This window comes from Rhinolophus ferrumequinum, chromosome 7 (assembly GCF_004115265.2).
Source record: "Rhinolophus ferrumequinum isolate MPI-CBG mRhiFer1 chromosome 7, mRhiFer1_v1.p, whole genome shotgun sequence".
Lineage (NCBI taxonomy): Eukaryota > Metazoa > Chordata > Mammalia > Chiroptera > Rhinolophidae > Rhinolophus > Rhinolophus ferrumequinum.
Window position 1 is genome coordinate 90,710,336 of NC_046290.1, and position 10,238 is coordinate 90,720,573.

At 41.9% G+C, this 10,238-nt stretch overlaps 1 pseudogene; it reads left to right on the top strand.

Annotated features, from left to right (window-relative positions):
* The first annotated feature begins 2,312 nt into the window (after positions 1–2,312).
* LOC117024644 (39S ribosomal protein L51, mitochondrial-like) lies at positions 2,313–2,928 on the top strand (annotated as a pseudogene).
* Positions 2,929–10,238: the final 7,310 nt, after the last annotated feature.

A 10,238-nucleotide genomic window follows, 5' to 3' on the forward strand; every position in this document is an offset into this window, starting at 1 on the left:
GATAATCTCTTTTTTTTTGTATTTCTGTAGTGTCAGTTGTGCTTTGTCCTCTTTCATTTATAAATTTTTGTACTTTTATTTTTTAAGTAATTTTTTCCAGTTTTATAATTGACATACATCACTGTATAAGTTTAAGGTGTACTGCACAATGATTTGACTTATATCATGAAATGATTACCACAATAACTTTAATTAACATCCATCTCAGTTTTTTTTCAGAGGACATTGTCAAATGAAGGAAAACTAAATGGATTTATAGCCAGTGCACATGCTGTAAAAGAAATGCGAAAGAAAGTTCTTCACAGGGAAGAGAATGACACCACAGGGAAACTTGGAACTTTAGCAATGTAGGATGAGCAACAGAAATGGTAATTATTTAGGTGAATATAAGAGATTCTTTTTCCCCTCTTAAATTCTTTAAAGTATATATCACTATTGAAAGCAAAAATTATAACATTATCTGGTGGGATTTTTCATGATTGTAGATTTCATACATATGACAATTACAACATAAAAAGAAGATCTAGAGGGATCTATATGGTTGTAAGCTTTCTTCATTTCACTTGAAGTGGTAAAATATTAATTCTAACTAGACTGTGAAAAGTATATATCATAATCCCTACAGCAACCACTAAAAAAAACAAACAAAAAACAAAAAAACAAAAATCTATGCAAGTTGTCTTCAATAAATGGTACTAGGATAACTGGATATCCAAAGAAAGATTTGGGGTGATGAAAAAGTTTTGGAAATAGATTATGGTGATTGTTGTACAACATTGAGAGTGTAAGTACTGACGCTGAATTATACACTAAAAATGTTAAAATGGAAAAATGTATGTTATGTATATTTTATCACAAGTTTTAAAAATTAATTGTGTAATATGCCAAAAAAACTTTGAATTGTACACTTCAAATGAGTGGGTTGTATGGTATGTGAATTATATCTCAGTAAAGCTGTGTGTTTTTTTTAGTGGGACCAAAAAATTCTCAATGTACTTGAAAATAAAGAGACACAGTCTTAAATAACTCTTGAATCAAAAAGAAATTAAAACAGAAGGTCAAACCACTTAGCAATAAGAAGGAAAACACATCATAACCAAACCTTGGGACACAATGAAAGCTTTATGAAGAGAAAAATGTCCTATCTTAAAAGCAATCGTTATTAAAGAAGAAAGATGAAAAACATAAAGTGTGGGGATTTGGCAGAGACTGTCATGTGTTCCTCAAAACCTAGATCATTTTCCTACTAGACACACAATAGTGTGGGCCCTATGTACATGTTTTCATGTATTTTTAATGGTTAATTTTTAACAAACATTAAAGAGCTGGAAAAATGTTGAAAAATTGAAAAGGAGGTCTATTAAAACTCACAACACTATTTTAAGTTTAAATATTTTATTTGTACTCAAAACAGAATTTATTATAATTTTACCTTCCTGGCTTTAATGAAAACAAACTCATTAATAATATTTTTAAAAATCTACTGAGTTTTTTGGCATCCCCTTAAGTCTTCAGTTCTCGCTTGCCTCACCAAGATCCTGGTCCCACATCTAAACACATTTCCTAGCCTCTCACAGATAGGGGGTCAGACAACTGATTTCTGGCCAATGCAGTGTGGGAGGATGTGACATGCACTACCTCCAGAGAAAGTGATGTAACCCCACTGGTGCAATCCTCCACGCTCTCTGTCTCTCCATTTGCCAGGTGGATGGAGAGAACCTGAAGGCACTAGAGGAGGTGAAGCTGCAGATGGAAGAAGCCTCAGTCCCTGAATCACCGATTGGTTGAGAGATGCCCCGGAAGCCTTGGACCAGAAACATCCACACTGGAATGTTATATGATCCAGGACGAACTTCCACTGTGTTAAACTACAGGCACTTGGGGTTGTCTGTTAGCAGCAGTAGGGTTTACTTTATGCCGTGCACCTAAGATCCAAAAGTGAAAAAATATAAGATACATCTTCTGACGACTCTAAACCCCTTTTCTTCCTGTCTACGTTTCCCAGTCTATATTGTGGCTCTGCTCCCCCGTCGCATGGTTTTCTGCAGTAAATAGAACAAAGAGCCACATGTCTCCCTTTGTTTCCAACACATTTTGCCGACAGTGAATTCACATTCCACATGCCTTTGTCGAGTCAAGAAACAGGGCGGATCCTGGCTGGAAACAGATGGTCTCCCAGATGAAGACAGCTTAAGAAAGGGGATACTTGACCTGAGTAAGGTGCGGGTGGTTCCTGTCATCTCCTTGAAGGCCATGTCTGGCCCTCACTCAGTGCTAGTACCAGGGGCTGTTGTAGGGGAGAGACTAGAACAATGGCAGGGAGCCTCCCTGGAGGCACAGGCAGGCGCCTAGCAGGTGGGTGCCCCGGGCCTGTGGAAGCTTCTCTCTGGGTGTTCCTGGATGTTAATGTAAGGCTCACCCTCCTGCCCCCCAAAGTGGTTGATCATTGGAACGAGAAGAGGGCCGTGTTCAGGATGTATGATAATGTCGAGATCCTGGAGAATTTTGAAATGCACCCCAAAGACCTAATCAAGGGCCCCAGATGACTTTGAGATTGGAAGGGGAGTGAATTGCAGTGATGTATCCAAAATAAGAAAATGGCTGGAAATTGGATGTTCATTGATAACCTGTACATCAGCTATCTCTACAAACACTTTAACTGACATGGAAAGTACCAGTGGAAGAGAAAGCTAGGGACCGTGGAAGAGGCACATCCGTCACGCCAGAGAAGGGGAACAGTACTTTATCTTATAAGGAAAAGGATTGGTGTTATTTCCATAATAAAATGGGGTTCCTTTGGGAAAAATGAAAGAAAAAGAAAGGAGATACTTATAGCGGAAAGGGTGGGCAGGGTGCAGGAACACTAGAAGAGACAGTGCGGTGGCCCAAGGCCGGTCCAGCAAGTCTGCTTTCCACCTCCAGGCTTGAGGGAGTATTTATGAGAATCCAGAGAGGGAGGGAGAGAGAACTGCGCAGAGTGCTGCCTGACAGGAGCTGGGACCAGCGCCACCCCTAGAGCCAGGCAAGGGGAATCCTACCCTGACCCCAGGCTCTAGAAAGTCTTGAACACAAACACACAAGTGAATTTATAAAACACATATGAACATCCAGGTCCAGCGCTACCTGTAACCTGTAAAGAGGAATCTCATGACTAACACCCTTCTGGTCCCAGAGAAGTGCTTCTCCCCACAGCCTGCCCCATCCTGACCCAGGGGCACTGGACCCAAATGCCATAAGGGTCTGGGGGGTGTGCCCTTGTTGACATAGAAGACTGTCTTTGCGAGGGGCCTGCGTGAAGGAAACAGGCAGAGGAGGTACAGAAGTAACAGAAAAGACAAATTCAATAACCTGTTAAATCTTCCAGATAACTGGAATGCAATAGAGTTTTGCATAACAAATAATTGTCTCCTAGTTGTGTCAAACATCACTTTTTCTTCTCTTCATGTTCCAATTCATGGTTCCAGAGATACTCACAAATTGGCTTGCTATGCATAACAGTTGCACATAGCACTGCAGAACTTTAAACAATTCTTATTACGCATCTACATAGATGCATATATATGCATATATACATTATATATGCATATATATAACATATACGGGTTTGACATACCTATCATACATGAAGCAAGCTACCAATGTTGCTTTAAAAAGTGGTTAAGATCGAATGATCTAAGTGATAACAATTTGCATCATGAAATTAAAGCATTTAGTAATATTTTCTGTAATAATAACTTCTGATGTGTGACCACACTGCAACACACTGAATATGTTGTATAAAATGCATGACATTTCCAAATCTAAGTATTGCTTCTAGAGGTATATTGACAATTCCAGTTGCTGCCTTAATAAAGAGAGAAGTTTCTCCAAATGAAATGAAAGTTAATAAAACAAAACCACCTCAGGACTACAATGATTCAGGAAAGGTTGTTTAATTTGGCAATATCGTCCGTAGAAAACAAATTATATGAAAATAGTGGTTATAACAACATATTTAGTGATTTTACTGAGAAAGATAAAAAAATAAGTTTTACAAAACAAATATGTAATAATTTAAGAATTCCATATGTCTTAATAAGAGTCCTGCAAATATCACCAGCCCTTTAACAGAACATCCAGGCTCATGCAATAATAATTAAATACAAGCGTCTTTGTGTTGCTAACTTTCATTGGTATATGTCGCGTCCAGCACGACAAAAGCTGTGGGAAGCGAGAAGGGCAGCACAGGGTTAAGAAAGACAGTAGCCAAGAATAGAGTGCAAGCGGGGCTAAGGGACTCAAGCCTCAAGGACCAGAGCCCCAAATCGGGCCAATGCATAGCTCTTGTTGGTTAACAAATGAGGAAGAAAAGCTTGTTAATCTCAAGATCTGTGAATTATGTGCTGGCTGTCTTTCCGAAAGTCCCCACTGTGCTTTCACACACATGCATAACTCCAGGGGATCCATTAAAGGGGAGGGACCGATATTATTCCATTGGGTCTCAGTTTGCTGAGACATCCCCTCAAGGGAGCTTTACCGATATCTCTCCATCGGGCCTCAGTTTGCTGAAGCACTCCCTTGTGAAATCCTGGGAAGAGCTCGGACTGTTTGGCAGCTGTAAGGCAACAGGTATAAAAACATGTATTTCTCAATTTTGTATTAGGAAGGTATGCTCCTCAGGGCAGAGAGACAGAGCATCTCTTATTTGGCAGATATTGAGCTTGATCGATAACTTAAATATTTTGACATAAAGCATGTGGGCCTCTGGCCGTGCTCTGGCCGTGGTCCCACAACTGGAAAGGACAAGCCCCCCATCCACAAGGAAGATGGCCAGGCCGGTGAACCTGACCACAACCCTGCCAGGCAGCCCAGGCAGGGGGCCAGGAGACAACCCCTCAGGACCTCACTGTCCTCCCTCCCTCAGATCAGGACCCAACCACTGCTCCCGTTGTCTGAGCACAATAAGACCTCAGTCCATTAGCCCTTGGGTGTTTGTGGGGGGGATGGGGGCAAAGAGGTACATCTCAGCCAGCAATGTCATCCTAGGTTCAACAGTAGGATGTGCCCTGTTTTGCTGCAGGAAGCAGAGCTCTGTTAATGCCTCGGTGATTTTGGTATCGTCTCCGTCCTTAGAAACAAAATTCACCAATTTGCACTGAGGCATTGATTTGTGCTTGTACCAAATAATTAGTTACCCATAGAGATCACAGTTTAATAAAGTCCCAGGACAGATTATATACTAGGGATGAGGACTACCGGTGTGCTGACCCCAGTTTTCAGATCCCAGCCCTGGACTTCTGAGAAGCCTTTCTCCTTTATTCCCTCGTGTGGAGTCGCCACCCCACCCTCGATCACTCGTCTCTGCAAATACAAACTATCTCCCTTCTCTCTGGGGTCCCATTCACGGTGACAGGTTTATGCTGTCTGCCGGCCAGTGTTAACGGTTTCCATCACTTCTATGTATCCCTCAGTGAACCACTCTAGAGCCATTGACCCATTTTTGTGAACTGGGAACATAGTGAAGCCCAACTGTAACACAGTAGACTTGGGAGGTGGAGAAGGGTATTGAATCTACCAGCCAAGGAACGAGGGTGTTGGAGCCACCTGGAGAAGGAAGAGGTGAGAAAGGATCCTCCCTTAGAGCCCTCTGGGAAGCACGACTAAGCTGACACCTTGCTTTTGGACTTTTGGCCTCCAGAACTGTGAGAGAATACATTTCTGTTGTTTTAAACCAAAAACAAATAAATACCATAGGCCAGTGACATGCAATGACATGAAATTCTGTGGGCTGAGATGAACTGCAAACTGTGCTCAGAACCTTCGTTGAGATATTTGCCAATTCCGGCCGTGAAAGACTAGCACATGCTCAGTCTTTCAGAGTGGAAGTTACTAAAAACATATTAAAAAAAAGAAAAAGAAAAAAGAAAGAAGGGAAGAGAGAAAAGAAAAAGGAGGATGTATGTATCAATCATAATTCATCTTAAATTTGAATTCTGTGAAATGCACATAAACAAAATCATTTCATGCCTTTTTCTTCTACTTTTGCCAAGCTACCTGAGGACCAGTTGGGGGACCCCACAGACAGGGGTGTGCTGGAGCTGATTATTAAGCTTTGGGGAATGTCGTGAGCCTGTTGTTAAACACAGCCATTATTAAAAATTAAATATGCACACAACAATGTGAATGTACTTAATGCCAGTGAACGGTAGCTTAAATGTAATTAAAATGGTAAATTTTATATTATGTATATTTTACAATAAAAAATTTTAATCAAGAAACAATAATATAAACTTACAAAGAAATAAATTATATAAAAAAATGAAGGAAGCTCATCCCTTTGTTCTTATTTTACCGTGTTTTAGTATTGTCTCTGCTCTTGAGGTTATTTATGCTGTTGTATCTGCATGGTGGGAATACTATGTAAAAACTATGCACATTTCTTCCCAACTCCACGTTCAGTGACTTCACACTGGTACAAGTCAACTCGAGCTGCTATAACAGAATACCACAGACTGGGTGGCTTAAACAACAGAAACACTTCTCACAGTTCTGGAGGATGGGAAGCCCACGATCAAGGTGCTAGCAGGATAGATTTCATTCTGAGGCCTCTTCCCTTGGCTTGTAGGTGGCCACCATCTTGCAATGTGTTCACCTGGCCTTTCCTGACATGGAGAAAGAATGCAGCACGCCGGTGTCACATCGTATAAGGACACGAATCCTATTGGATCAGAGTCCCTCTCCCCATGACCTCATTTAACCATAATTATTTTCTTAGGGGCCCCATCTCCAAATACAGCCACACTTTCAACATATAAATTTCCAGACGGGGGGACACGAACATTCAATCCGTACAGAACTTAGATCAGTTTTGTGGGAGTTTTGACACACCATGGAAATTGGCAAATGCTACAAATCAGGGTTTCTTTTCTGGAGAATTGAATATCTACCAGCACACTACTGCCCTGAGGGGGAGGGCAGACCATGATCTGTTCCATTCTGTGAGTATCTTTCTCTTTTCCCAGCCTGGTTGCTCAGCAAGGTCAGAGGTCACCTTTGCTTCCCTGTTCTCAGCCTTTGCTTCCCCTCTGCTCTCATCTCTTAGAAGCTCAATTGGCATTTGTCAGATTGATCAAGAGCTGAAATGTAGCCTGGTGGCATGAGAAGGTGGCTGACATGTGAGGAAATCTCAGTCACATGACAAATGAAAGTTGTGAATATGACAGAAGCAGAAGTTACAGATGGCAGGCTCTGGAGTCATTTCCTGAGCCCGTTTTCTTATTTGGAAAGCGGGGACAGACCCCCTTAGAGGGTCTGAAGACAGAAAGAGGTAACACAGAAAACACTGCCCACTACCTGGAAAGCTACATGGATCATCACACCTGATACTCATCCTTTAAAGCACTGCCCATTCTTTCTACACACATTGGTCAGCACTCACTGCGCCACACACTATGCTGTATGACAAGGACCCAAAGCTCTATGAGCCAGTGCCCCAGTCAGTCCTCAAACATCTCCCTGTGTAGCAGGAGGACAACACAGAAAGGGGAACCCTTGGTTGTTATGTGGCCCACAGGACTGTTGTCACTGATGGGGAAGTGGTCAGGAGCATGTGCTCTGGGCCCAGATGCAACACCACAACAGACATTAACTGGCAATGTGATTCAGTCAAGACTCATAATCTCACATGGGAAATCAATTTCCTCTTGTATAAAATGAGGATCATAACAGGCCCTGACCAGTTCCTGGGGTGGTTGGGAGAGTTCAGTGCTATTTTAAAATATACCCTGGATTAGTTTCCATCAGGTATGGTGAGACACACAGACACAGAAATGACTGTTATGAAGGAAGACGTTTATACTCACAGATCCCTGAAAACAGGAGGCACAGCACGTCACACAGGGCCACGCGTAGTCAGGAGGCAGAGGGAGAGAGAGAAAAACATGGGCAGCAACCTTTGGTGTAGTTTCTGTGCGAAAGGCAAAGCAAGGTAGGGTGAACAGAGTAGGATCGGCTGGTTTGGATAATTGCTGCGGTCTCTGGGAATTACAGGCTGTCCCTCGTTGTCTGGTACCTGGCCCTGGGTGGGAGAGCAGGGGAATATTGCCTCCTGGAGCACAAGAGCTAGACAGAGAAGATGGTTCAGGCGGTGGGCTCTGGACTGGTTGGTTTACATAGGAAAGGCGTGCTCCTGGGCATGTCTATTGCTATCGCTAAGAATTGGGTAGCACTGGTTAGTGAGGCCCCAGATGTCAGAGCATCAAGAATACAGCAAATAAGAAAACACCCTGAATACAATTGCAAAGCACCCAGCACCCAGTAAGTGGGAGATAACATCCCCATCTCTTTCAGCACTAACTTTGTGGGGCCTGAGCCTCCCTCCCTCTACTTGTTTCACATGGGGAGTTTTCCCTTTTCAGCTGGACTCTAATTCCTGAAGGACTCATTGTAGGCCTGAGCCCAACCAGGGGCAGGACCAACGCTCCCTGGCCCCTCCCCCAGAGGGAAAACAGGAGGAAGTAAAGAGAGTGCTGATGTTGGCGAGCACTGACAGTTCATGAGGAAGGGCAGGGACCACGACCTTGCCCCTCACCTCTCCTCCTTCCTTGGCCTTCAGAGAAGATTTGTCACCTGACCACGGCTCGACTCACCTCACGGGCCTCACTCACATCCATCCTGCCTTTGTTTCCACAGACCTTGATGAGTGGCAGCTGAATGAAGCGCCAGTGAACAACCCTCTCTAGGAAGGGCTGTGGGAGGAGAGGGGAAAGGAGGGAGGTTAAACTGTGGGGGTTTGAGGGCAATCATTTGGTTACACACCCAGCACAGACCTGAATGTGGTCCAAACTCCAGACCTGGCCAGTGGAGGAAACCGGAGTCAGTGAGGTGACCTCTTTGAGCCTCTGTTTCTTTCTCTGTCAGGTGGGAATAAAATTTCTTTACCTCACAGGATACTGTGAAACATAAAGGTAACACATAAGACAGGTCCACAATCAGAGTCAGTTTCCTTGCCTTCGAGCAGTGGTTCTTGAACTTCAGCAGGTCAGGTGTGGCCTGAGAATGAACATTTCTCACAAGTTCCCAGGTGCCACTGACGCTGCTGGTGAACACTGTGATACCTGTAATTGGTATGGCTCGGTCATCTAGGAGGTGTATGTCTAACTTTTTAAGGAATGACCAAAGCAGTTGCACCGTTTCACATTCCCAGGCCTGGTATGTGAGAGCTCCAGTTGCTCCATGTCCTTGCCAACCATCCTTGCCAATGGGTAGTATGGTCAGTCCTTTAATTTTAGCCATTTAATAGGTGTGTAATGATATCTCAGTGTGGTTGTCATTTGCATTTCCCTAATAACCAGTGATGCCACACACCTACTCGTATGTTTATTAGCTACCTGGTTAACTTTTTTGACAAAGTATTCAAATCTTTAGTTCATTTTTTAAATTAGGATTTTGTTTTATCAAATTTTCAGTCATCTGTATATTCTGGATACAAGTCCTTTGTCAGTTATGTGATTTGCAAATATTGTCTCCCAACATCTAGCTTGTCTTTTCATTTTCTTGATAGTATCTTTTGAAGAACAGAAGTTGTTAATTTTGATGAATTCTTATTTATCAATATTTTCTCTTATGGATCATGCTTTTGGTGTTGAATCTAAGAAATCTTTGCCTAACCCAAGGTCACAAAGATTTTCTCCTATTTTTTTTTTATTGAGTTATATAATTTTAAGATTGACTTTTAGACTGATGATTCATTTTAAGTTTATTTTTTTTATATAGTGTACTTTTTAAACATAATAAATGTTCAATTGTTCCAGTGCCATTTGTTTAAAAGACAATCCTTTCTCCACTGAATTGCTTTCTCATCTCTGTTGGAAATTAATTGACCATATATATGTGGGTCTATTTTTGTACTCTGTTCTGTTTTATTGATCTATTTGTCTATCTTGATACCAATAGCTTTTCATCACAGTACCTTTATAATAGGTCTTGATATTGAGTAGTGTAAATCCTCCAACTTGGTTCTTCAAAGTTTTTTAGACTATTTTTGATACTTTAAATTGCTATAGGAATGTTAGAATTGGCTTGTCAATTTCTACAATAAAAAAGAACACCTGCTGGGATTTTGATTGAGATTATGTCAAATCTACATATTAATTTAAGGAGAATTGACATCTTAATAGTATTGAGTCCTCTCATGTATGAAATCTCCATTTATTAGTCTTTTTTAATTTCCCAGCATTGTTTTCAGTGTTCAGATATTG